This window comes from Miniopterus natalensis, unplaced genomic scaffold (genome assembly GCF_054644295.1).
Source record: "Miniopterus natalensis isolate mMinNat1 unplaced genomic scaffold, mMinNat1.hap1 Scaffold_69, whole genome shotgun sequence".
Lineage (NCBI taxonomy): Eukaryota > Metazoa > Chordata > Mammalia > Chiroptera > Miniopteridae > Miniopterus > Miniopterus natalensis.
The window spans coordinates 162,918-189,768 of record NW_028269999.1 but is presented as its reverse complement, the minus strand read 5'-3'; the positions used below and the strand labels follow the sequence as shown (position 1 = coordinate 189,768).

The window sequence follows — 26,851 nt, the reverse complement described above, 5'->3', positions numbered from 1 at the left end:
TCTCTCAGGCAAAGCATCAATCTCTATCCTACAGAAAGAGCACCTAGAAACTAAGATTAAAAAAAACACTGACCACCAATAGAAAAATGAGTCCAGGGCATGAACAGGCAGTTTACAGAAAAAGAAATATACGAACGTGAAAATAGGCTCTGCCTCACTCATAACAAGAAATGCAAATTAAACCAACTCTGAGTAATTATGTTTCACCTGCTAGAGTGGCAAAATACAAAGGTTTAACAACAGGCTCTGCATGGAAGGCCACGGAGAACAGGTACGTTCAGACTCTGCTGGGCACATGCAAGATGACACAATCCCCTATGGAGGGCAATTGGGCAATATTAGTCAAAATTACAACTGCATTTACTCTTGACCCAGCAATCCCACTTATGGGACTTTACTCTCCAGATATACCTGCAGCAGGTATAGAATTACGCACGGACAAGGCTATTGACTGCAGCAGTCTGGGTAATAGCAAAAGATTGGAAATAATCCAGTTGCCATCTACTGGGGACTGGTTAAACAAGGTGTAGTAGATCTACGCGATAGGATGTGTAAGAGTTGAATAAAAATAAGAAAATACATTGTATTTGCTTGTATCTATATATTAAGAAAAACATTGGAAGGAATCACAAGAAACTTAAAAATTTATTACCTAACGGGGTGGGAGTAGATGGAAAGGCAGGTGAGGAAAAAACTTCTCAGCGTATATTTTTTATTTTCAATGTATATCATTTTCATTTTTGAACCACACAAATATATTAGTTCTTCAAAAATGATTAAGTAAAACTACTATGGCATGAAATGGCCTCATTCTGTGTATAAAAATAATCCTGCTGTTAGGGACATTACAGTTAATGTCAGGAAACTCGTGACCACTGGACATCAGAGAAGAACTAGCTGTCTGCGCGCTCCCATTTCCCATGGCCTTTCCCTCCCTCACTTGCTGCAAGAAAGCCAGGCCTGTCTACCCCCTGAGCGTCACGGAGCCTTTCCAGCGGGACCTGATGGTGAGCGGGGCAAGTGGCCAGTGGACTGATTACTCAGTGCCCCACTGCCATACGCACAGAGGTGCCACCAGGAAAAAACGGGGGGAAAGCCAACCCATGGGCCAACCAGTCAGCTGTTTTACTTCTTAACCTGTGCTGAAACTAGAGACTTGGTACCAGTGATCTTGGTCGAGACCAATATCCTGAGACTTAATTTGGCCTCAAAATCTATGGAAGTGAATGTCTCTCCCCAGTCCCAGCAAGAAAAGTGAGTCAATGATCCGCCTACTACTGTGGTCACAACTGTGTCAAATGAGGAGCCAGGTGCCTTCCTTTCCACAAACTGGACATATTTTGTCACAAAAGAAAATAAAACTTGCCTCATAAGACCATTCTGTATAAGTTCTCTCTGAAGTTTCTGATCTTGAGCAGCATATTCAGAAAGTTCAGATTCCACCGCCGGAGGGAGAATGTTTGGAATAAATTTAGAAAATAGAGTTGGAGCCATCTGAACCCACTCTGTGAGGGAAGGAAAAGATTCTTTAAGAAAATCATATAGACAAATTAAATTAAATATATATTAAACCAAAGTTAAGTGCAAGTTTATTCTGATAAAGAAGATACAAGAGGTTAAATTTCCTTTCTAAAAAGAATTTACAGTGTAAAGAAAACAGATGTCTTTACATTTTACCGATATAACAAAATTTAATGAAAATCTCTAGAGGTTTTTAAATGGGCCTTATCAAAAATTCTAAATATGAGGGAAGGAAATATTTGCATCAAAGGTGAATTAATATCTTTATTATAAAGCATTTTTACAAATCACTAAGACCAGATAAGTGAAAGACAGGACTGAATAACTTATAAGAAAAACAGAATAAAAGCCTTGTTAATATTTATGCAAACTCAGGCTAAAATAAACACAATCTCCCCCCGCTCACCGACCTGCAACTGTAACGAAGGCCCACCTGTGGCAGGGGCGTGAGGGAACCAGCGCCCGCCTCCCTGCCGGGGCCCTCCTGTGAGCACTGCTGCCCTTTTGGAGCCTATTAATCTGGCCCTTTCAAATTTTCACTCTCTGAAAACATCTTAGCTGCGCATCAAAAACCATAAAATGTCAATGCTCTATTTATTCCAGTGAGCTCAATTGTAAAATTGTAATCTTAAGTAAATATAATTATAAATTTGAAAAAATTTACGCTAATGCTGTGCAATGCTGGGTCATTGGTAAGTTAAAAAAAAAAAAAAATCAACAGGAGAACAGCCAAGTTAGAAATGGCAAGAAAAAAAATAAGGACTGAAAATGACACAAGGGCCACCTCACTCAGCCCTGAACAAACTCATGGCAAAATGCCCTCAATCGTGTCCCTCCACCTCGCTCAGCTCAAACAGGGTGCGGAAAGAGCCTCGGAACAGTGCTCCGGGGACCACAACCAATCGGTGTGAGCCGCCAACCAGACCTGCCGTTTCATGGAACTCCAAGCAGTGATTAAAATAAAGATAAAGAAACAAAAAACGTGTATTAAATGAAGGGCAACTATTTTTAAGCTGAGTTTCTAAACACCAAATGAAAACACACTTAAAATGTTAAGTCATCAGGATCTCCAAGGATTAGGGCCCAGGAATCTAGAGTTTAGAAAACCTTCTTGGCTGATTCAGATGCATTCACTATACAAAGATCAGCACGTGAGATTCACTGCAATGAAAGAAACTTTTACATTTAAAATTCAAGTTTTAAAATATTTTAACCTTAATCTTTCAGGTGAATAAAACTGCTTTAACAAACCAGGAACACAATGGGTGAGATGTGTAAATGTCAAAATACGTTTAACAGTATCTCAGAAAATGCCAATGGTTACAAAAGGTTTGCCTTTGCAAAAGGACAATTCGTAAATACAGACTCTTCACAAGTAGCACGAATCCTACCTAAGAGCTCAACCTTAGAACAACAGCATTTAGATGAACACGTATCTCTGAGTGTTTCTCCCCTGATTACTTTTAGTCTGCATTTCGTTATTTATGATAAAAGCCAGAGCTTTTATGATAAAGCTGCTTACTTGGGAGGCAGAATTTAGAAATTTGTCAAACTGCACTTGGATGCCTTCCAAAATAAAATAAAATAAATCATTCATAACCTAGCACTAAAAGCAAAATCCATGAGCCATTTCATCACATTTAGTAAAATGAAATTCAAAATTCTGAGAAACTACAAAAAGAGAAACATCAGCTTATTGGAAACATGAAATAAAATATTTTGCTACTTTATATAAATAATTACTTTATACAGATAATTTGTTTAAATTTTATGAATAGAGCGAGACCCGACCAAATTTAAGTAACACTGAATCTGAATACTGAAGCCACTGTTTAAAGTAGCCTGAGAAAGAAGCATTTACATCACACTCTACTCCTACTACAGTTTTCACCAAATTTCCATTTTTAGCAAGTTAAATTCTGACGGATCTTTTAAATTTAGCAAACAATCAAGCCACCAATTAAAATAAAATAACCACTGGGCCCAAGTGTACCGTAATACCTTAAGGTTAGTAAGCTTATTATATCATCAGGTATTGTGTTAAGCAATTTAGATCAGGTTTTATTTCACTCCATCTTCAAATGACAAAAGAATTTCACAAAAAGGTTATTAAAGTAGTCCCCCTTTCCCGAGGGGGATACGTTCTGAGACCCCCAGCGGACTGCTTGCAAGTTATTCAACAAGCCTGAGAAGACGGCATTGTGAGTGCGTCCCGAGCGTGTGCGCCTGTGCACAGCACCCGCAGTGTGGGCAGAATGAAGGAGGCTCCGCAACCAAAAAGACAAAGATTAATGCCAGGCGCGAGAGTCAATTTTACCAGAAGTGTCTCCTACAAACTCTTCTGTGTGTTTCCTAAACAAGTTGGGTTTCACTAGAATAGAGAGAATTCCACCTGAGTCCTGAGCTTACATTTCACAATGATGAGTATCTACTCAATTTTTTTTGCCATAACCAACCCAAATACCATTAGGGCTCAGAAACACACAGAGAAACACTGTTTCTTGGGTAGGGCTGGAGCCACCACAAACAAGCAGTCCAACCCCAAAGGAATGATGTACAGTTTACCTGGTCTGAGAGTGTACAGGCCTTGCACGATATCTGCCATAGTTGGAGGTGTGACCTGAAATGTGTTGACTGGGCTTCTAAAAGTAAAGCTGAAAAAAGAAGAAAAACTGGGACATAAAAATGGTGCAACATTTACTGGTTTTTCTTTCTATTACTATTTCTCCCAAAGATAGAAGGGTAAACAAGTGCAAGAAAAAAGCACCCCAAGAGGACAACCCAAGAACTGATTCAGTGAAGGCTGCCTTTAAACCCAGTGCAACGGAGCTCAGTCCAGCAGTAAACACATACAGGCTGTGGACACACCGATGGAAACGACTCAGTCCCGGCGGCTCTGAAAACAAGGACAGCTTCCTAAAAGCAATGGTGTTCCTGGTACTTAGGGAGCCAGAAGTGCTTCCCGTTATGCTCATGACTCAAAAGACTTACATTCGGGGGAAAAATGGTCTCTAATTCTCTCAGCCATTTCTCTCTCCCCCAGGTCACTGTATTTGAGGCTCTTGGGATTTCCCTGAAAGACGTGTTATTGGTAATGTCAGTGGCCGCAGTCAGAGGCAGGCTGACTTTCTGAGTCAATGTGACTTTCCCAAACGCTACAGCTGTATGTGTGTTTTCTCTTACTCAGGATAACAGCAGGGAGACCATGCTCGCTCCCCCTTCTCACTCCCATGGCTGGTACCTGCAGGGCCCTGACTGAGCCTGACAACGGAGCCAGCTTTCTTTTAGGTTATCTACTGCCGAACAAAAACTTTATCAGAACATTTTTAAATGGATAGAAATAATTTCTCTAGATAACATCATTAACAAATACAAATAAATTCCATTATTTAGTGGGTACAACAGATACTACTGACTCAAAACAGTTCTTTTTTAAAAAAAATTTTTTTAAACATATCTTTATTGATTTCAGAGAGAGGAAAGGAGGGGGAGAGAGAGAGAAACATCAATGATGAGAGAGACATTGACTGGCTGCCTAGCCCGCAACCCGGGCATGTGCCCTGACCGGGAATCGAACCCCGATCTCCGAGATCCTAGGTCGATGCTCAACCACTGAGCCACGCCTGGCCGGGCAAAGCAGCTCATTTTTAATTTCTCTCTCAAAGACCCGCAATTTACTAACCAAAATACTCCATAAAACTTGGCATAATTTTACTGTGTGCTAGGCTTGTCACATTGGACAGGCTGTTTTCACCTGTCCATGTCTCTTTCAACAAACAAATTCCATTTAGTGGGTACAATAGATACTACTGACTCAAAACAGTTCATTTTTAATTTCTCTCTCAAAGATCTGCAATTTATTAACCAAAATACTCCATAAACTTGGCATAACTTGGCTTGTCAAATTGGACAGGCTGTTTTCTTCTGTCGGTGTCTTTTTAAAAATGGAAACGCCATCTCACTTGGCCAACAATGACTTTACAGTTTCAAACATACACTGTGAGTTACACTTGAATTTACATGAAAGCTAAAAGTGCATTGTTCAAGTTTATCCTTTGGATTTTATCATCAGTAGGTAGTTACAATTATAAATAGCATAGAGAAATTTTAAGGAGACAAATGCTAATTTGAGCACTCCAGAAAATACTTTAAAAATATAATGTTTAAAACTGAAATTCTAAATTTTAGGTTCTAAGAGAGTCTCTTCCAACTCAAGGTTCTCTCTAATATCAACAGGCACTCGAAACCCATACTCTATTATTCCCTCTCCCTACTTTTGACCAATTGTCTTGACCTCCAGTAAGTCCGACTGAAGGTTGCCAGATGGGAGGGTAGCTGGGGGAGGCCGGGTGGAAAGGGGGAGAGACTATGAAGCACAAACTGGCAGTTACAGAATAGTCACAGTGCCTGGTAACTGCTTAACAAATATCTCATAAGTTCAGTTTTATCCAACTTACAAAAGCTTAAGGGCCTTTTCAGTTTACTTGAAAAAGAAAAGATATATCCACCTTTAAGTGTACTGTTTATTAAAAATCAGATTCTATAATAAACGAAAGGAAGAAGTAATCCGTTTATGTTTTCTCTCACTAAATCTGGATTCTCTCTGAATATTTTCTTTGCATACGCCCAATAAAATTGATTTCCAAATTACTGACAAATATAAAAACATATTTACATAGTAAATATGCTTTTCTACCAAATGACAGCACTGGTCTAAAGAATTTTAATAGGAAAAACTCCAAAATGCTGTATTTTCTTTTATAAGGAAAACAAAGACAATGTCGACATCAGAGATAATACTTAAGTGGTTATAATTAATAGTTGGGATACCTCACAAGATCATATTTAAAGATACCTGTAAGCATCTGGAAAGCCTTTTTTTAAAAAGGCCATACTCCCAAGATTCTAGATCTCCAGGATGATTCTGGAATCTCTTGAGGACATAATGAAATATATTATCTTCATCTACAGTATTACTTGAAAACCCTGCCTTTCTAAAATAAATTGGCCCAATGTTTAATATTCCTTCCCTTTATTTACACTCAAAAATGAAAGAGTTTGTGGTCAAGCTTACAACAATTCTTTTGTAAGTTCCAGTAAAAGTTCATTGTGGTAGAAACTATGACTATTAGAAAAGCAAAAATTACTGCAAATCCAAAATGTGCCAAATTCTAAAACATGACTTGATGATTTACTGCATAAAATATGAGCTTTTAAAGACTGCTGACACATTAGGTTGTAGGGGACTCCTAAATTTCACTTGGAGAGGTGTATTCCTTTAGGAAAGGTATAAGATGCCGCCTACTGTAAGGGGGCAGGGGCCTGGGAATGCGGGGAAAGGAAAAACTGAATTTGGCACGATGCTCCGCTTACTTACTAATCTACATAATAACCACGTTAAACATTTTACTAACCCCAATTCACAGAAGAGAAAACACAGGGCCAGAGGGTAAGAAACTGCCCTGAGATATAGTTAATAAATGCCAGAGCCAGAGGGGAAGTGTTTTTGCATCAAAGAGTAAACATCAGAGAGGATTCTGTGCTCCGGCTTCAAAGATATCACACTGGGCTCCTCCTAGAGTTACCAGTGACAAAGTTAGGGGCACACCCCTTCCTTGCTATGTCCCCCATTGTCAGAGGAGGGAAAGTCAGCAAGTATCAGGCACTGTCCGGGCACATGGCTGAGCAGCTCCCAGCTCACGAGGCGACCTCCAAGTCACACCTTCAACTCCTCAGGCCCCCTCTACAGAACTGGGCTTCAACACCTTCTGCTGCATGATTCAGAAGATGCCAACATGGGGTTTATGTGCCAGTGCTCGCTGACCAAAAACTATGCACATCACTGCTGGTGTTCTCTCACCCCAGCAAGGTGAATTACTCACGCAGTAGGCTGTAAATGTGCTTTTCTGCAACGTTCCGTAAACAGCTTTATAAGGTCATCTTTTAAGTCTCTGTTAAGCTTCGTTTCGATGTAAAACTTATTCTGAAAAGGAAAATAAATTATTCTTCAGCGAATCAATTAGAGGAAATGATTAGTCTAAAGCTGAAACACTAAAAATAAATTATTTTTGGGAAACAATTCATAAAAGCATCAATCAAAACATAAAAACCCAACACCAAGCAACAAAAGAAAGCCCTATCCTATTTACATGTCTTTCCGGCATGGGGTTAAAAGTACATAAAGATAAAATGCCATGAACCACACACCTCCAAAAGAACAAGGGGGAGATACCTGGCATAACCTAGAGAGGGATGATGGACAGACACACAGAACCCACTGTGTGAGGCACTTAATATGCCCTTTAAAAATACCGGATCATCTAAAGGCAACACCGGGTATCACTAACAAAAGTTCCCATTTATCCATGATCTAGGCTGAAAGCAGGAGGCGAACGTGCACTGGCTGGGCCCCAACATACACTCCACTCCAGCGCTTAGTGTAAGTCACTCAGCGTGTGGTATTCCCTGAGAGAGAGCCTGGTTCAAAGGGAGACGCGTGACCACGGCAGCCCCGTAAGGCTGAGAGAAAGCTAGGCTTGAATGAAAAGTATCTGACAGTCATCTCAGCATTGTGCGGAGAACAGGTGAATCAGATGTACACAGCAGAGACGAAAGCCCGAGTCCTTGGCAGCACTGTTAGGCCACAGATTCGGCCAAACTGGAGACTGCCTTATATCTGGATTTTACTGTAAGAGCTAATGCTTTCCCTTATTTACTTAAATCGCTTTGAATCTGGTCTTCTGTTTCTGGCAGCCAGAAGCATCCTGATTAGAATTACTGATAAGTCAAAACAATTGAATTTGTTCATGTTTAAATGTTAACTCAATGTACAGGAACGGAAAACGCAAAGAGGAATGTTAACAAGTTGCTGATTCTCTTAATTCTTAACACAACTTTTTTTTTTCTCTTTAAAAAATTATAAAAATAACATGTACATGGTTAAAAATTAAAACCATGCAAAAGGTTATACAATAAAAAGAACTGTCCCACTGCAGGCCCTCTGTCCTATTCCAAAAGGTCCCACCCTACACTGGGAAAACTTCTGTATATTCTTCCTAAAAGGTTGCTTGCATATGTGGATATGCTTTTTTCCAGAAGAAAACACACTTGCTAATGGAGAAATATTATACCCTGCTCTGCATCTTACTTTTCCACATAATGTCTCTTGGGAACGATTTTTCTCTAAAATAACATAGCACGTCATTATTTTTAACTGCGTATTTTTCAACTGTAAGTATCTTCCATAAATTACTTAAATAATGGCCCCTGGTGATAATGGAAATTTCTCCCAGTGTTCTGTTTTGTATGGCTTTTTTCTAGTAGTTTTGGGGTTTTTTTTTTTCAGTGAAGTATATCTTATGGAGCATAAATAAATCATTTTGAAGATGGGTATAAGACATACAGCAATCTCTATGCTATAGAATACAGGCTCAACCTACACACCCCAGTCCCTAATCTAATAAGCAAAGAGGAACTGGGATGATGGCTTCACTCCACTGGGATAACGAGCCCCTCCACTTGACAGGAACACTGACATTAAGATTCTGCAACTTGATATATTTAAAGGGAAGAGGGACTAATCAACAAAGTCAACAGACCACAAATTATACTCGAGGCATAATTCTCCAAGTGGAAGAAATCATCAGAACGCAAGTAAATTTTGTCGTTCCATATTTTTATGAGATGACTTGGCATTTATCATACTTCACATTTTTAGATACACGTCTTAATTCTTTTTCTGAGGACAAGAAATCTTTCTTATACATCTTTATTTTCCAAGCACAATATCTTCCATATGGCAGAAATAAAATAAATGCTCAACGGATAACTGCTGATATTCATGCCTAATTGTGTATATAGCAATATTATTTATGGAACTTTAAAACAGAAAAGGGGTAAATAATTCTTCTATGGCAACACTTTCAAACATTCCTAAAATAGATTAATTTCCATTTCCACCATAACATATAGCAAAAGAAAAACAGAACATGCTTCGCTCTTGATGCTTAGACCAGTAAACCAAGCTCTAACTTACCATATAAATGAAAAGAGGCACAATGCTCTGCAATGCTCCCATACACTGTCCAAGAGCTATATTAAATCTTTCAATATAGAGATCTGGAGGGCTGGCCTGTGAGAAAGAACATAAATGTGGTAATTCCGGGAAACCAGGCCTACAGACCTTCTGTCAGTCTAAAATGCAAATGGCTTAGAATACGTGTAGGGAACTCTCCTTACTTCTAATTGGGTCTCCACATGCAGTACTTACCCGTTCGGGATACACTAGTGTTTTTTATTTTTCTTAGTCCCCCTAAATGCCTGCAAATTGAATGTTATCTCCACTTTTACCTATGAAGCAACTGGGGCTCAAAATATTTAATCACTTGACTACAGTCCCACAGCTAATAAGCAGAAGAGCTAAGTCTCAAACTCTGGTTAATCTGAGTCCTTCCGCCTACTTACATTCCTCTTTCAGCGCCTTGAAACCTTTAGAACAAAGTTCAAATTTCCAACTGAGGGCACACTGTTTGCCTCCGTGTTCATACCTGCTCCTCGCGCACAGCCCAGCGCAGCAACACGCGGAACTGGCGGCAGTTGCCCAAGCGTGACGTGCTCCCAGGCCTCCCTGACCGTACCTTCTGCCTGAAGTCTCTAACGCCCCCAGCCAGCTTCGCCTGGCTAACTTCTGTGTGTCCTTCAAGATTCGTCGCTTCCTCATAAATATCTGGGATATATGGCCTCCCAACTGGGCACTATGACACTATTCACTTCTCCCACTGGGTGGTCTCTGTCCCTAAGCTTCAGGTCCCTGCAGGGCAAGATCTACATCTTGCCTTTGCAGCTTCAGTGCTGACCACAGAGCCTGGAACACAGTAGGTATATATAGAGGCACGTCTTGCAAGGACAGAGCCTTGCTTAAATCTAAACTTGTTGAAATCTAACCCTAACCTAGCCTTGTTTAGATCTAAATTATTTTGCTATTGAACAAGGCTGTATGGCATTATGCAATTCTTTTAGTCCTCTGAATTTCAATTTCCACACATAAAATAGGAAAAATACTAATTGTGCTATTTCTGAGATGAGTTTAGATTCAAAGAAAATAATGTGTAAGGGCTCACATGAAACCTGTTTATTTTATGAAGACTCTTCAGCCCAGTCTTGTGCGGGGGTGGTGCCAATCCCCTCTTTTATCATGAAATTTTCCAAGTCTTTGTCAGATAATTGTATTTAAAGGTTCTCCCTAAATTGCTTGATCTCAGGTATGAAAACCCCACGGGCAGCCACCCCTGACTCCCCTTCCTGAAACGCCAGGCTGCCCGTGGTCCCTCCATCACGGCCACAGATTATTCTAGCCATCTTCTACAGCAGCTGGCAACTGACAAGTGTCTTATAGAATAGGCAAGACACTCCTACAAACATAACAAAAAGGTAAGACCACCCAATGAAAACATTGCCAAAAGCTTCAACGAGCAACTGACAAGAGAAAATGTACAAATGCGTAACTAGCATAAAAAAGGTGTCCACTGCATCGGACACCAGGAAAGTGCACGTTAGGGTCGCCCAGGAGAAGGGCTCCATTTAAGGAGTTTATACACTGTTGTGGGTGACCGGCCAGAGGAGGGGAGAGGGTAAAGGGGGGTGAGTGGCGATGGAAGGAGGCTTGGCCTGGGGCAGCCGACACACTGTGCAGAGTGCAGACGATGTGCTGCACAATTGGGCACCTGAAACCTATTTAACTTTATTAACCAATGTAACCCCAATAAATTCAATAAGAATGTAAAACATAATACAAATTTTAAAAATAAGGAGTTTATACACTGTTGATGAGAGGGCTTATTGGTAGTCATGTTGGAAGATAGTTTGGTATTTTAAATAAAATATGAATATTTGTATATTCTATGACCCAGAATTTCCACTTCTAGGTATAAGTTCAAAGAAAATGATGACTGCATACACTAAGAGACATGCATGAGAATATTAATAGCAGTATTATGGTTTCAACCCCAAATATCCACCAACTGTAGAGCAGAGGAAGAATCGTATGTCCGTAAAGTAGAACAGCACTCAGCCGTGGAAGCGAGTGGACCACAGCTGTGGGCAACAGGCTGGATTAACTGCACAAAGAATACTGGAGAAATTCATCACAAAAGAGTACCTGTTAGATTATTTCATTAATCCAGAGTTTAAAATAGTCCCAATTGATCCCCAGTGTTGGCAATCAGGAGAGTGATTGCCTTTGGGGTGTTGTCACTTGGAGGTGTCTGGAGGGGCCCATAGGATGCTGGCAGTGTTTCATTTCGTGACCTAGGGGACGATTACGCAGGTGTGTTCATCTAGTGATCACTTTCTCTGAAAGTGCTTCCTGTCCACTTTTCTGCCCGTTTCAGTTATCTGCTGCTACGGAACAAACCTCCCCAAACTCAGTGACTGGAAACAAGTAACCATTTATTGTTTCCACAGACCCGTTACTGGGACAAGGCTCAGCATGCACAAGTTGTCCCTGTCCCCTGCTGTGCCCTGGCTTGGAGAGTTAGAGTGACTTGGACTTACCCGAGGACTCCTTCACTCCAGGTGTGGCAGGTAATGCTGGCTGTTGCCTGGATGGACAGGGTGCATTTCCACATGGCTTGTGGACTCTGTTAGGGCCCAGTGGCTGGGTTCCAAGGCTCTGCGCACCCACAGGGCAGGGCAGGTGGGCATGACATTTTATGACCCGCTCACTTACGATCGCTTCCACCGTATTGCAATGGTCAAGGCAATTACAGAAGTTCCTCCGGTTTCAAGAGGAGGGGCACAGACCCCGCCACTCAGCGGGAAGAATGTCAGTGTCACCATAGGAAGAGCATGTGAGATGGAATGTACCACTGTGGCTTTCTTGAGGAAATACAATATGCAGCTCTGTGTTATCGTTTTAAAAAGCATCACAGCAGCCCTGGCCAATGTGACTCTGTTGATTGGGTGTCATCCTTGCGTGGAAAGGTTGGCAGTTTGATTCCTGGTCAGGGCACATGCCCAGGTTGCAGGCTCAATCCCCAGTAGGGGGCGTGCAGGGGGCAGCTGATCGATGTTTCTCTCTCACATTGATGTTTCTCTCTCTGCCTCTCCCTTCTCCCTCTCTAAAAATCAATAAAAATATATTTTTGAAAAAGTATCACAGCAAAGAACTGGCAAGCTAAAAAAGTATAAAATAGCAACCTCTGCTGGTAATTTGAAGTCGAGGGAGTCCCTAGGACAAACAATCATTGCAGGTACAACATGGTGACCTCCATGTCACCTTGGGTGTCCCCCCATCTCCCCAGCTTCTGGGAATGGGTGACTCTCATTGATACTGATGAAAGGGTTGGAATTGTCCACACCAGCTGTGCTCAGAGGTTCGTGCCACCATGATCCCCTGGTGGAGATATGAAAACACAACTTTGCAAATCTTCCTGTTTACAGTGTGGCAGGCCTGGGGGAGGCCTGAGCCCCTTCCTTTCGGGCAGGTCCCCGCCCTGTGATGCTGCTGGTCTGAGGCCCTCATGGAGAAGAACTGATTGGGGAGGTGTCCCTGGCGCTGGTCACCGGAATCCATCATCAGAGCAGCACCACAGTGATTAACAGGGAACCAGTAGAAATGCGGCTTCCTCCAGGAAGCCTGTCCTGATGCATCAAGGCCTGTGTCCCCTGCACCACCCCCAGGTCCCCCACAGCGACCACTTCTGATCACATGACCCACTGTGCGACCTTAGGTTGGGGAGCTGGGGAGGTCAGAGGCCACTTCACTTCTGTCTGTAGCCCCCACAGGGAGCCAAGCGCTTGACGTCCCCAGACACTCAGTCACTTCAGAGGGACTGACAATAAATACAGTGTGGCAATTACTTCTGTGGGTACCAGAAAGCTATGGAAATAGCTAGTATTCCTCACAACATAGAATCCACAAAAGGCTAGAAAGGTGTGGGCTGAAATGAAAGAGATAATGCAGCGTTTCCAATTCAGGCTCAAAGGAAAAGGCGTTTGGAAGAGTCTGTGTCGAAGCTGATGTGGACATCTCGGGGTTTTAGTTAAATCTCAGGTGAGTACGAGCCAACAGTCTGAAGTAGCAGATGGAGCATCTGATAAACCAGGAGGGGAGAGTATTTATACTTAGTAGAGTCATATTATTTGCTACTTTTTAGTTTAAGGACAATTGCAATGTCTGAAGAAGAGCCCAGTAGGAGCAGGTACCAGAGCCAGGTTACCTGGAAAGGGGGAGTCTTCTGTGTGCTCCTGTTGAAACTTACTTCTGGAAGGTATACTGATTTTTTTTTTTTTAATTGAAGAGCTGAAAACATTTAAATGCAGGTTCCCTTTCTTTTTCTAGCTGGGAGGAATCTGTAGGCAGGTTCTCATTATCACGGCCACCATTGAACAGGGGCCTCCGCTGTCCAGGCCTCCTTTCGCCGGCTCCTATTTTCAGACGGATCTCTCTTGCACTGAAGGTTCTTAAGCTGAGCCTCAGTCCAGGGGAGGGCGTTGTCCAGGGGAAGGGGGTTTAAATGAAAACCATTTACTTTTCCAGCCATTGGTATAGAGGTAACCGATGTCCTGTTAGAGAGAAAAAAACCCTGAGAAATATTTCAGGAAATATTGGCGTTTAAATAACTAACATTTAAAATTGGAAAAAGGTGTTAGTTTCAGAAAAGAAATGAAGACTGGAATAAAGAAATGGGAAAATGCTGGCTGGTGGAGCCTCCCCTCTCTGAAGATGGATTGGGGAGATGCCAGCAAAGCCCAGAGAGAAGCTGGTGCTCTTTTCTCTGTGATGATGTAATTCTATTCCTATTTTTCTTGTTTCCCAACCACTCATCTTCTGTTTTCCTTGCTGGGCATTTATTTAGGGGCCACCGACCCTCCAGTCCCAGGCTCCGTTCTTCTTGCCCGTGGTCCCCTTGGAAGGAATCTTTTCTCGCATCATTAACCGTCACCCTGGTGCAGCTCATTGTAGTGCAGGGTCAGGCCCACGTTTCCCTCATCCCACACCTTGCGCGATGCTGTTTCGTCCACTCCACCCCGCGGGTCTTATCAGGCACAGACACCCGCCTGACTGCGCCCCCTCATTGCTCAAGGCCCAGCTTGTGCATTACCGGGTTCAGAAAGCTGACCCACGGTTTTGCAACAGTCCCCTCTTATTTACATCATTGCCCCAATATTGTATCAATATCCATATCTAAGCATCATTTTAGACATTTCCAGAGTTTGTCACACTGTAGATACATTTTCATGCTATTCCAAACATTTCTGCTTTCCTTGGAACTTTCTCTTGGACTGAGTGATTTAGCTTAGTTTCCAAATATTTCAAAAATTTTCAGATAGCTTTCTCGTTAATTTTCAATTTATTTCTAATATGGTCAGAAAACTTGCTTTGCATGATCTCAGTTCTTCTCAGTCTCCTGAGGTTTTCACAGCGCAGGATAAGGTCTCTCCTGGTCTGTGCTCTGTGTTCTTGTACATGCGTGTTCTGTGCGTGTCGGGCTGCGGGTTCTAGAAAAGCTAAACCGGTAAATGGCTGTTCGGGTCCTCTGTGTCTTGGTGACTGTTTTGTCTCCTTGTTCTGTAACTTGTTGAAGGAAGAATATCAAAATACTCAACAGCAATCGTTTACTTCTGTTATTTCTCCTTTCAGTCTATCAGCTTTTGCTTCAGGTATTTTGAAGCTGTCTTGTAAATATATACAGATTTGAGATTTTTACTCATTTTGGATGAATTGGCCCTTTTGTTCACTTAAGTACCTCACTTCTTGGGCAGGTTCACAAAAATGAATTTGTACTTTGTTTGGATTTTTCTTATTGTTACTGAGGGAGCAGCAGTCTTTCCAGCTACATTCGATACAAAAGCTGACTTTATTTTTATTTCTTCTATAGTCAACTTTAGGTAAACATATCTTTAAAAAATCTGGTACCGAAAATTCTGTTTTTAAAATTTTCACTATCTGGCATAGATGTTAGAAGCAAGACTGGAGATTATTCACATTGTGTTTCCCTCAGTGACAGTGGCCAAACTCCGGGTAGGTTTCCTTTTCCTCCAGTGTAGCCCTGACTCCAAGTCCATTTCCCCCAACCAGTTATTGCAACACACAGGGCCCCTTTACCTAAAAATGTCACAACATGATTAACTTAGAAACCCAACTCCCCAGCACATAAAAAATATAATCTAGTGCACTAAAATTCAAACTATAAGAAATCAGTCAGGGTCAGTGCTATCGGGTGACGTCCGAGACAGAACTGGTCACTTCACAGACTTTCTGCTGCTGGGGATCCAGCAGCCAGACCCCACCCACAGTGCGATAGAGAGCACAGGACGCAGAAGGGCAGGAGCTGGCACTTCTCCGTTAAACGCACGGTTCCAACAACGACACAAGGAAGCGGATTGTCTCACAGGAGCCTGGATGAATTTTTTTATCACATAAAACAGGACGAATTAATTTGAAATAGGCTCCCCTTTGGCTCCCCATTTCGAAACCTTGCGGGAGTTTTTAGATGCACTCCTGATAGAAGCCTGCTCGCCAGCACTCGGTTGCTACAGAGACGGTGTCCCTGCCAGGGCCCTCCATGGCGATGCCTGACGCCCTCTCCTTTGGGAAAGCCAGCCCTTTACAGTTACAAACATGGGGTGTGGGGGAGAGACTATGAAGATGGTCCAACATTTCCCTATGTCTCATAGAAATGCTAACAATCTCTGTTGAATGAGGTTGGGTTACTCTCTCCCGAATGGGTGGTGTTTACCTGACAATTTCTGTCAAATTGAACTCCAACTGCATGCGGTAACTATCTGGGGTGCTGATGGTGACTTCTAAACTACCTCTGACCCCCTGGCCAGTGTGGCTCAGTGGTTGAGTGTCCACCCATGAACCAGGGCACATGCTGGGGATGCTGGGCTTGATCCCCAGTCGGGGGCATGCAGGAGGCAGCCGATCCATGTTTCTGTCTCCCCCTGTCCCTGCCCAGGAAGCTTGGTGAGACCACCCTTCTATTTGTTTTGGTTTCCCATCAATGTGCTACTTTCCCCACATTTCCTGGGATTGGAAATAAAGGACATCGATGGTAACAGACCTGCCCTCCTTGCTTCAAGTCCCATCCACAGTGAACAGTTTCTGTTCAAATCAGGATTCTTGGGACAGAGCGTGTCTGTTGCTTTCTAATTTAATTTTGTTCTATAAATGGGGCTCCCTCTCCTTGGTTTCCCCCTTTTGCCCTTCTGTTCCCTGGAATCTCTGGATTCTCTCTCCCTCCCCTGTCTCATCTATACGGATGCTGCCCTAAAGTTTCAGACCTAGGCTGTAGAATAACTTAAAGCCCCACTGTTTCCTCTACAAAAGTATTAACTACACACAAAAAAGTAGGAATTCTAGATGAAAGAAGGCTGGACGGACGTGGGGACAGAGAGTGACAAATCTTTCACTTTTACTGCAAACACCTACATTTTCCTCGAGCATTGTCCTTTTCACGTAGCTCTTAGCAAAGGTGTATTAGAGCTGGAAATCCCCATACATGGTGCAGAGAATTGAATTTTGCTGCTAAATCACAGCAACATTTTCCTCTACCTTTGAGCACAGATGGAGACCTCACCATACAATGGTCCATTTCATGACTTTCAAAAAGAAAATGTCAATTTTGTCACCTTGTAATAAAATGGAACACCAAAGACACAGGTCCTGCATCTGCCAGGGAAGGTCAGCAAGGACAATAAAATTCACATCTTTATTAATGAATGTTGGAAAAGCGACATGGACAAAATAGATGCAGAAAGGACAGTGTTAGCAAGAGTCTAGAACAAAGGCTGCATATTACATTTGAAGGAAAATGCATCACTCATTTTAAACCTGGAATTTTTAAAAATGGGCAAAAGCTTTGAACAGGCTCTTTACAGAAGAAGATTGATAGGTGACAAAAGACCAAAAACAAACAAACCCTAAACAAAAACAAAAAACACGTGAGGAAGTTCAGTGTCGTTAGTCCTCAAGGAAATGCCCATTGTAACAACAGTGAGACATCAGTTGTCTGAGTGAACTGGGTCTTCCTGACCACCAGAGGGAAATGTCGAGTGGTATGAGTCCCCAACATCCTCCAGATCTTAGTAGGTTGGACACTCACGACCTGAAGGCAGGTGCAGGCAGGTGGGAAACAGAGTCTCTTTCCCCTGCTCTGAATTTCTTGGTTGGCCCTGACCCTGGAGAACCCAGGGCCCACCTCAGTCACTGTGACCCCAGCAGTGTCCCTGGACCTGACCGGGCAGTGGGGTGGAGATCTCCACTCCTGTTTAAGATTTTGATTCTTCCAGGAGGTGCCTGGGGTAAGACTAGGCCAAGCCATCTGAGCATTTGCTCAGTAACTGAGGGCCCTGGCCAGTTTTCACAGGAGGGTGACTGCCCAGCAGACACACCTGGAGGCGTCCAGGGCCCCAACCTCACCAAGTACCCAGGTCACGTTCCCAGCCACGAGCTCATCCTGATTTGGAGGAGTTCCCCTTGCTGCACTGAAGGAAGATCTCAGGCTGTGGGAAGGTTTTCCAGACCCCGAGGTGGGGAAGTAACTCTGGCCTGATTCGGGGTGCAGCCAGTGGGTTGGTAGCGGTGCACTGGGTCTCGGGACCCCCAGCCATGCACCTGCTTCAGAACCTGCCAGGGCAACTCTGCAGGGGCTCCAGCCTCTGAGGGGGCCGGAGCCTTACTCTGCTGTAGCTCAGGCCCGCTTTTGCATTTCCAACTCTGCCCAGGTGAAGCAGGCTGGAGGAAATGGGCCTCCTGGCTGGTGACAGAGACGGCAGCTTGCAGCCAGTTCCTGGCCGGTGACCTCAGGGTATCAGTGAGCCTTTCCAGCAAGTGAAGCGCATTTGGAATCCAGATGTACAACACTGTTAAGTGTGAATGAAAATAAAATACAAAGAATAGATTGAAATTGGTGTGTTGGTTGAAATCAATGCTTTGAAAATATATTCATATACAACAGAATTTTTAAAAACACACTTCTAATTTTGTATCATGTCATAGACAGGTGGCGTCATTTTATTCTTGGGTTTGAAAGTTTGCTTCTGTATGCTTGAAATATTTATTCTAGAATCAGTGATGACTTAAACACTACTAAGCAATATAAGCTTATTTGTACTTAGTACATTTTGGCTTATAAAACATATTTTGTATAACTTGCTTTATTTTTTTTCTCACCTCACACATTTAAATACTTTTCTTAAGCTTCTCTTCACACAGAATTAAACAGAAAGTGTTGTCTCACTGACCAGAGGCTGTCTCATCCCTGGAAATAAGAGCTTCTTGTTGCTTCACACAGATGAAGATTAACTGCTCTCTGACTGTGGCCTTTCTCGTAGCTCTAACTGAATTTACTGCATTAACTCTGCACATTCCTAGAGTTCTGCAGCATAGTCCTGAGAAAGGCTCAGTGTATGGTTATGTTCACACAGTTATTTCCACCGTGTTCCTCGGAACATGCGCCAGGAGGAACTTACCACTTCCGCCCATTTTACAGATGGAAAAAGAGTTCCTGACAAGATCAGATAAGATGCCCAGCATTGGTCGGTGGGCCAGGGTTGCCCTGGTTAACACAACCGACAGGGACGGGCCCTCCTCTGGGCGTCCTGTGCTGTCCTGTCCCCAGGGCTCAGGACACCCTCGTGCCCCCAGCCGTGCCCCCCATAGAAGCACCTCTTCTCCCCGGCCCCACACTTTTTACCCACCACAGGGATTTTACATTCAGCTCAACTCTCTGGATCGTGGAGAAATGTAAGTCAGTAAACACTTTAGACAGAAGTCCGTGCCCAGTAGCATCGCGATAGTTGGGGCCTATTGCTATACCTCCCAACTCTCGCGAGAGTGGCTGCCTCTCACAATGCTGCCCAGCTCCCACTCTAGATGAGGCCTCTCGCGACACTTCCCAACACTCGAGAAAGCAGCTGCCTCTCGCGACACTTCCCAAATCTCGTGATAGTGGCTGCCTCTCGCGATACTGCACAACTCTCGTGATAGTGGCGGCCTCTCCTGATACTTCCTAACTCTCACAATAGTGGCTGCCTCTCACGATATTTCCCAACTCTTGCGATAATCGCTGCCTCTCGCGATACTTCCCAACACTCGCGAGAGTGACTGCCTATCGCGACACTTCCCAACACTCGAGAAAGCAGCTGCCTCTCACGATATTTCCCAACTCTTGCGATAATCGCTGCCTCTCGCGATACTTCTCAAATCTCACGATAGTCGGGGTCTATCATGATACTCCCCAACTCTCGTGACAGTCACACCTCTCGCGATACTGCGCACCTCTCGCGCTTGTGGCTGCCTCTTGCCATACTGGCAGCCTTTTCAAATAGTGCCTGCTTCTCCCAATATTTTCTTCTTTTCAGGATACTGGCCAACTCTCACGATAATGGCTTCCTCTCCCAATAGTGCCTGCCTTTTCTGGTACTTTTTGCCTCTCATGATACTGGCCAACTCTCCCAATACTGGGTATCTTGTCCAATAGTGCCCATCCATCAAAATAGTTCCTGCCACTTGTGATACTGGCCGACTCTAGGGACCCTGGCAGAATCTCAGGGTAACGAATGCCTCTCACAATAGTACCTGCCTTTCAAGATACTGGTTCCCTCTCGAGTTAATGGCTGCTTCTTGATGTAGTGTCTGATTAGGAAGCACTCTCTGGAATAGTAGCTGATGCTTTCCATAGTTGCTGCCTCTTTTGACATTGCACAGTCCTATGACCTTTGTCCTTGGACCCTTGAACTGTGACCTCTGACCTATGCATTTAGACCTCTCCGTATGACCCTGGAATCGTAGTGAAAGAGGAACACACTTCACACTTAACACACACACAGCCAGGGAAGCACAAATATTTGGAGCTTGTGCAAGTTTGCCCTGGGGAGGCCTGTACTGGATTAAGAATCAGAGTTTGCTGAGCACATTCATGTACACTGGGTGTCACTCATTTAAACAAGAATCTTTAGGATACTTGAGCATCTTCAATTTGAATACAATGATCTCTCTACTAATTACAAAAACATGACTTATTCATTGATATTAGGACTCTGCTTGGTCTGTGTGGTCTGAGAATGATTGTACTGCAAAGGAGTAAAGCTGCTTTCGTGCACAGAAAAAATTCAAAATTTTTACCCATTCTGACTGGATTCTTCCCAGTCAGGGTAAACAAGCCAACCTCACCAAGTCTTTTTCGGGGTTTCCTTTGTGTGCTAGTGTCATTCTGTCTTCCTTTAGATACAGCTTTGACAACCATGCGGGCCTGGGTACAAGAACACCAAAAACATTTGGATGAGGAATGTAAGGGCAATACGTTAATATCATGTTCAATCCATCCTTCTTCTGGCCACAAGGTTCAGGTTCCAAGCTTCTGAGAGGCAGTGGCCCCCACTGGCCTAGATGTCCTTTCACCATCCCTGCAGGGTATGCCTAGAGGTAACAAAGTCCCAGAATTGGCCTCTGGGTACCATCATATCAGTTATTTATCTCCTGTAAAATGCTTTGTGCAGGAAGATGAGCCAAAAGAGCTCCATACAGGCCAATTTCCTTGTGTGAACTGCAAGGAGCATCCAGCTGGTCAAGAGGAACCAACACCCACAACTGATAGTGTGTTCATTTCAGATATCACCTAGGAACTGCATGTGGGTTAACTCTTTAGTAATCTCTGCATTATGCATTTCCTAGTGTGAGCACATGCATTCACTACAGTGGATTGTCTAGATTTCACACCCTCAGTTAGAGCACTATTTCTGGACCCCTGAGATCCCAGGGGTGAATCTTCAGGTTACCCATTCATCCTCAGTTATGTAGAAGCATTCCTCTTTACAAAATTGAACCTGAATCACACAGCTTTTAAAGCTCCAGTCGCACAAATGTGATCTATCCTGTCAAACCAGGTGGACTGATGACACCCTCTCTACCCAACCTGAGTCCCAGCAGGTGTACTCTTATAACTCACCTGGAGTCTGCACTGGACCCCCACACCATGATCGCCTGTGGTCTTTGTTCTACCTGCCTCACTTCTGTCTGCTCTGATACTCACAGATAGGGGTGCAAAGCCTGGTCCTCCACCTGATCTCTCTGTTTGGGAAACAGCTCTGCTGAGCTGGGCTTTGAGGACAGGAGCCCAGTGGCTCAGCATGATGTCATTATGAGGAGGTCTTTCCTTCATCCATTCATGTGAATTCATCCAGTAACTGGAGTGAGGCCCTGGCAAGGTCCATTGTGCTACTCGACTGTGAGGATGAAATTCAGTATGTACGAAAACACAGAGAATGTTTCCCATTCACAGGCTCAGCTCTGAAATGGGACATGTTCCTAGCAGCATGGGGCCTAAAAACAAGCCAGTGGTAAACAGATTCAAGTTCAACCTCAGAGAGCCATTAAATACCCTGCCTTTCATTCAACTGGCACCCTTCACATCTACTCTTCACCCTTATCTACTCCACTCTATTGTAAAATAGGCTCCCCAGACTCCACTGGCCTCTAGAGTCCGGCTAAGTTTGTCCAACCAGACGTACTGGCAGGAGTCTGGGACGACATAGAATGTTTCTTTCCCGCTCTGCTTTAGAGGATTCTCTGGAAGCTTCTGGGGCCTCTTTTGGTGTGCTTTGGATTCTCTGAAAGGGGAACTGAAGCTTCCAGAGAATCCACCACACCTGCAGTCGCTCCTGCTTAGAGGAGAGGCTTCAGCTTCACCAGGTAGAACACATCCTGTGCCTCCTTCATCCCTCAGTCCCTCCAGTCCCAGGGTCACTAGCAATCCCTTCATTATGCAGATATCTGCCTTCAGTCACATCCTTTGTCTACTTTTCAGCTTTTTCCTCTCATGTACCATTACCTGTGCTAAATTTACTGTTGAAAACCACATAAAATGGCTGATATTGAATTGAATTGAACCTGTTTAACAAAAATTACAATCATGGCTGGTTTGGGCAGACATCCCTGGAGGTGGGGAGGGCTCTCTCTAAAAGAGGAAACAGGAGGCAAATCAAGTTTACTTCATTTTGAGGTAGTTATTGTTTGAGAGATAGGAATGAAAGGTACACAGTTGGTTTTGATAGCTGAAGTTTGGAAGCCCATGCAGAGCATGTCCCTGGAGATCTCCAGGAGACCCTGAGAACATGGGGTTTTGGCTTCAAGGCTACATATCCTGGGATCAACTCCCATCTCATCTTCCACTGTCAGGTTGAAGTACTTAGCTTTCTCAGCTGCAGGTTTCTGATCTGTAAGATGTGGTGGTTGGAATGTTTCCATGGCTTGTTGGGGGATGAAAGATAGAAGCCATGTAGAACAGCTTCGCGCCTGGTGCTAAAATTCTTTACTATCTGGTGTTTGTCATCATGGTTACTACAGCTGTCCTGAGCAAGTCACATAAAACGTGAGGTGGGATTCTCCACTTTGCCACCTAAATGTTCTCCTTATTCAGGTGTGAGGCAAAGAAATCCTCAAAAAAATGAGGGCAGGAAAACAATTCTCAGCAAAAGGATTTAAAAGGTATATAAAATTTAACTTCAAAATAAAAATCTAAGGTCCTGGGTGGTGTTCAGTTACTTAGAGCATCATCCCGCCACAACAACGGTGTGAGTTGTGGTCAGGACATATACAAGAATCAACCAGTGACTGTGTAAATAAGTCTCTCTCCCTGTATCTGTCTTCCTCTCTAAAAATTAATGAACATATCCTCAGATGAGGATTAAAATAATAAATAAAATAAAAGTCTAAGAATAAAAGGGATTTTTGAGTAAAGAACTCGATGAAGGGTAAATGACAACTACTGTACATTATTAAATTGTTGCTATACATTAAATTAATACATAAGCTAGAATGACTTCTACTCCATCACAATGGTCCAGTCCTGAGAGAGTGCTCTTAGACAGTTGTAAGTGATCGTTGAGTTCAATTGTTTATTTTGGGCCATCATGTTGAATTTTGAATGAATATTTTGAATACTACAAGAAAGTCAAAATATTTCTGTAATTTTTTTGTGTGGTTTTATTTATTTATGAATTTATTTTGCATTCTTTCATGAAAGTATTATTGAGAAAGTCTAGCTACTCTGTTCATTTGTATCATAACCTTTTTTCAATAATCGATGCTATTTTAATCCTCAGACCTTGGTGCATTTGTTCTTGTGCAAATACACACTTATTCTTAATAATTAATGTGCTCTTGCTTCAAAATGTATCTCTGTGTAATATGATAAATATTTGGCACCATGAAGTCCAAACCTCACATTTCTGTGCTTCTTCTCTACAAAGAGATGAATAGTGTGCTCTGCCCTGCCATCTCCACTGAAAACAGATTATCTAATGGCGGTATAGGGAAAAGAGCTATCTCAACAAGGGCCAAAAGGGTACCCAGAGAGGCCTAACCCACAGAAGTGCACTCTCTCCATCATCAACAGCATCTTGCTACCCAACAGAGATTTGGTGATGTGTGCTCCCTTGTTCTGCCTTGAGCATGTATATCAGTCAGCATCTGGTCAACCCAACAACTATGTCTGTCTTCTGTGGGGAGAGTGTGGGCCACCTTCCATTATGTCCCCAGAGGGGTTCATATAGGCCACTGGCCCTGTGTGAGCCAAGAGATGCCTCCAGCTGCTCAGGAGAACCCTCTCCCCACAATTGATAGTGTGTTCACTTCAGATAAGACCTAGGAACTGCATGTGGGTTAACTCTTTAGTAATCTTTGCATTATACATTTCATAGTGGGAGCACATATATTCACTACCGTGGATTGTCTAGATCTCACGTCATTAGTTAAAGCACTATTTCTGGTTTCCTGAGGTCCCAGTGGTGAATCCTCAGGTTACCCATTCATCCTCAGTTATGTAGAGGCAATTCCTCTCTACAAAATTGAACCTGAATCACACAGCTTTTAAAGCTCCAGTCACACAAATGTGATCTATCTTTTCAATCCAGGTGGACTGATGACGCCCCTCTCTACCCAACCCGAGTCCCTGCAGGTGTGCTCTTGTACCTCACCTGGAGTCTGTCCTGGAATCCCACACCATGATTTCCTGCAGTCTTTGTTCAACCTGCCTGACTTCTGTCTCCTCTGGTATCTACAGGTAGGTGTACAACCCCCCCTTCCACCTGCCAGCTACGTTGAGTCAGTGTGGAGACTGAGTGAGGTGGCTCATGGCATAGCTGACCTGCACATCTGGCCTAGCCACTGCACAGATGTAGATGGTAGCTTGCTTATGTCCAGGGCCCCAAGGCCATGTCTTAGTCAACCTGGGCTGCCATAACAAAAATGCCACTGAATGAGTGGCTTGAAGAAGAGAAATTTATTTCTCACAGTCTGGAGGCTGGCAGTTCAAGATCCAAATGCCGGCCGATTTGATTCCTTGTGAGAGCTGCCTTTCTGGTCTGCAGGTGCTACCTTCTAGCTGTGCCCTCACAGGACAGAGGGGAGAGGTCGTCTCTCTCCTCTCTCTCCTTAGAAGGGCACTCAGCCCATTCCTGAGGGCTCCACCTTCATGACCCCTCCAGATGCCAGCACCTGGGGGCTGGGCACTGACGTGATGTGGAGGGCACAAGCATTCAGCTGTGACAGACTGTGTGGATGGCTGATAGAGGCTGTGTGCCACTCCTTAGAGACACACAGCATGATGATGGAATACACTATACACTCCTAAACAGACACTACCTCAACAGACAGCCATTATCTTGAGAGGAAGCCAGTATCTGGAGAGGCAGCCAGTATCATGAGAGGTATTCATTATCCTGACATTCAGCCGCTATCACGAAAGTAGGCCAGTATCACAAGGGGCAGGCACTATTTTGAGGCAGGCACTATTGGGAGAGGTACCCAGTATTGGGGGAGTAGGCCAGTATCGCAAGAGCCAGGAACTATCTCGAGAGACAGGCACTATCATGTGAGGCAGCCAATATCTTGAGAGTCGGTAAGTATCAGGAGAGGCAGCCAGTATCACAACAGGCAAGCACTATTGTGAGAGGCACCCAGTATCCTGAGAGTAAGCCAGTATAGAGAAAGGCTGGCACTATGGGGAGAGGCCAGCATTATCGCAAGAGGCAGGCACTATCCCGAGAGTCACTCAGTACCATCAGAGTCAGCCAGTATCGAAAGGCTGGCACTATCATTAGAGATGGCCAGGATCAGGAAAGGCAGCCAGGATCTCGAGAGGTGCACACTATCGCTAGGGTTGGCTAGTGTTTGGAGAGGTAGCAAGTATCATGAAAGGCAGCCAGTATTGTGAGAAGCTGGCACTCTTGGGAGAGGCAGCCAGTATCCTGAGTGGCAGGCACTTTGGGGAGAGGCATGCATTATCACAAGAGGCATCAGTTTCACAAGAGGCAGCCAATATCTCAAGAAGCAGCCAGCCTCACAAGAGGCAGGCACAAAATATGGGCCTCCTTGAAATCTGGAGGAGCTGGAAACAGAGTCAGAGGCATCCAATCCAACTCGTAGAGGCCAAGGAGTCCCCTGCTTAGCCCACACCTAACACATGGGCACCAAGCCTGTATGGGAGCTGCCTCAGGGATGGGAGCCTCCTACCCACCAGTGACTCTCATGCGCCCAGCACACTCTGGGTATAGACAGTCCTGTTATTAGAAGGATCTTTATTCCACTGAGACTGAACATAAAAAAACATTCAAACCTGTAAAGATTTTTGTGAGATTATTTCAACCAAATTGTCCACAAATATCAGGAAACAGAATCTCAATAAATTGAATTTATGACCAAAAGGGAACTCTATGAATAAAAGAGACCCAGTGCTAACCTGAAAAGCTCAGGCAAGGACTGGTTGGCAGCCTCGTTATCACCAGAGATTCTGGCCCCGTCAACCCTAGCGCTGAAGCCACTCTGCCGTGCACTCAGCAGGAAGGGGGTGCAGAAATGGGTGAGGACCGCCCCCAAAAACACAAGGGGAGCCGATGGACTCCAAGCTTGCTGTAGCGAGGAGCCTGTGTTGAGGGGCTTCCTGTGTGCCCTGATGGGGGGCTGTGGGCCGGGGAAGCTCGAGGCAGGCTAACTGGAAGCAGGACACCCTGTGTGCTTGGTGTGGGCACATTTGACCTCCTGTGGTTGGTCCCGAGTTGAAAGCAGAGACATAAAAATAGGAGCACTGGCGTCACTGACCAAGCCCTGCCCGTTCGGGGGCAGCTGCTGCGGAGGTTTCTGCTCAGAGCTCTGCTGTCGTGTTCGGCCTCGCTGCTGTCCACTCAAACTCTCCGTCTCTGGAGAGCAAGTGGGGCTGGGGCAGCACCGGCCTCTCCCTTGGGCTTGTATCTCCGTACGGTGAATGGTGCCTCCTAGGTTTATGCCAGTGGGGGGTTACTCTTGCTCACATTGCCCTTGAGTAGA

At 44.0% G+C, this 26,851-nt stretch overlaps 1 long non-coding RNA gene across 1 annotated transcript in view; it reads right to left on the bottom strand.

The window, feature by feature from the left end:
* Positions 1-4,086: 4,086 nt before the first annotated feature.
* LOC148090297 (uncharacterized) overlaps positions 4,087-26,851 on the bottom strand; it is a 51,372-nt gene continuing 28,607 nt past the window's right edge. Inside the window, exons 2-3 of the long non-coding RNA XR_015713886.1 lie at positions 7,404-7,504; positions 4,087-4,175 (exon numbers count right to left, since the gene is read on the bottom strand). This is a non-coding gene — a long non-coding RNA (uncharacterized LOC148090297). The remainder of the gene's footprint in view (positions 4,176-7,403; positions 7,505-26,851) is intronic.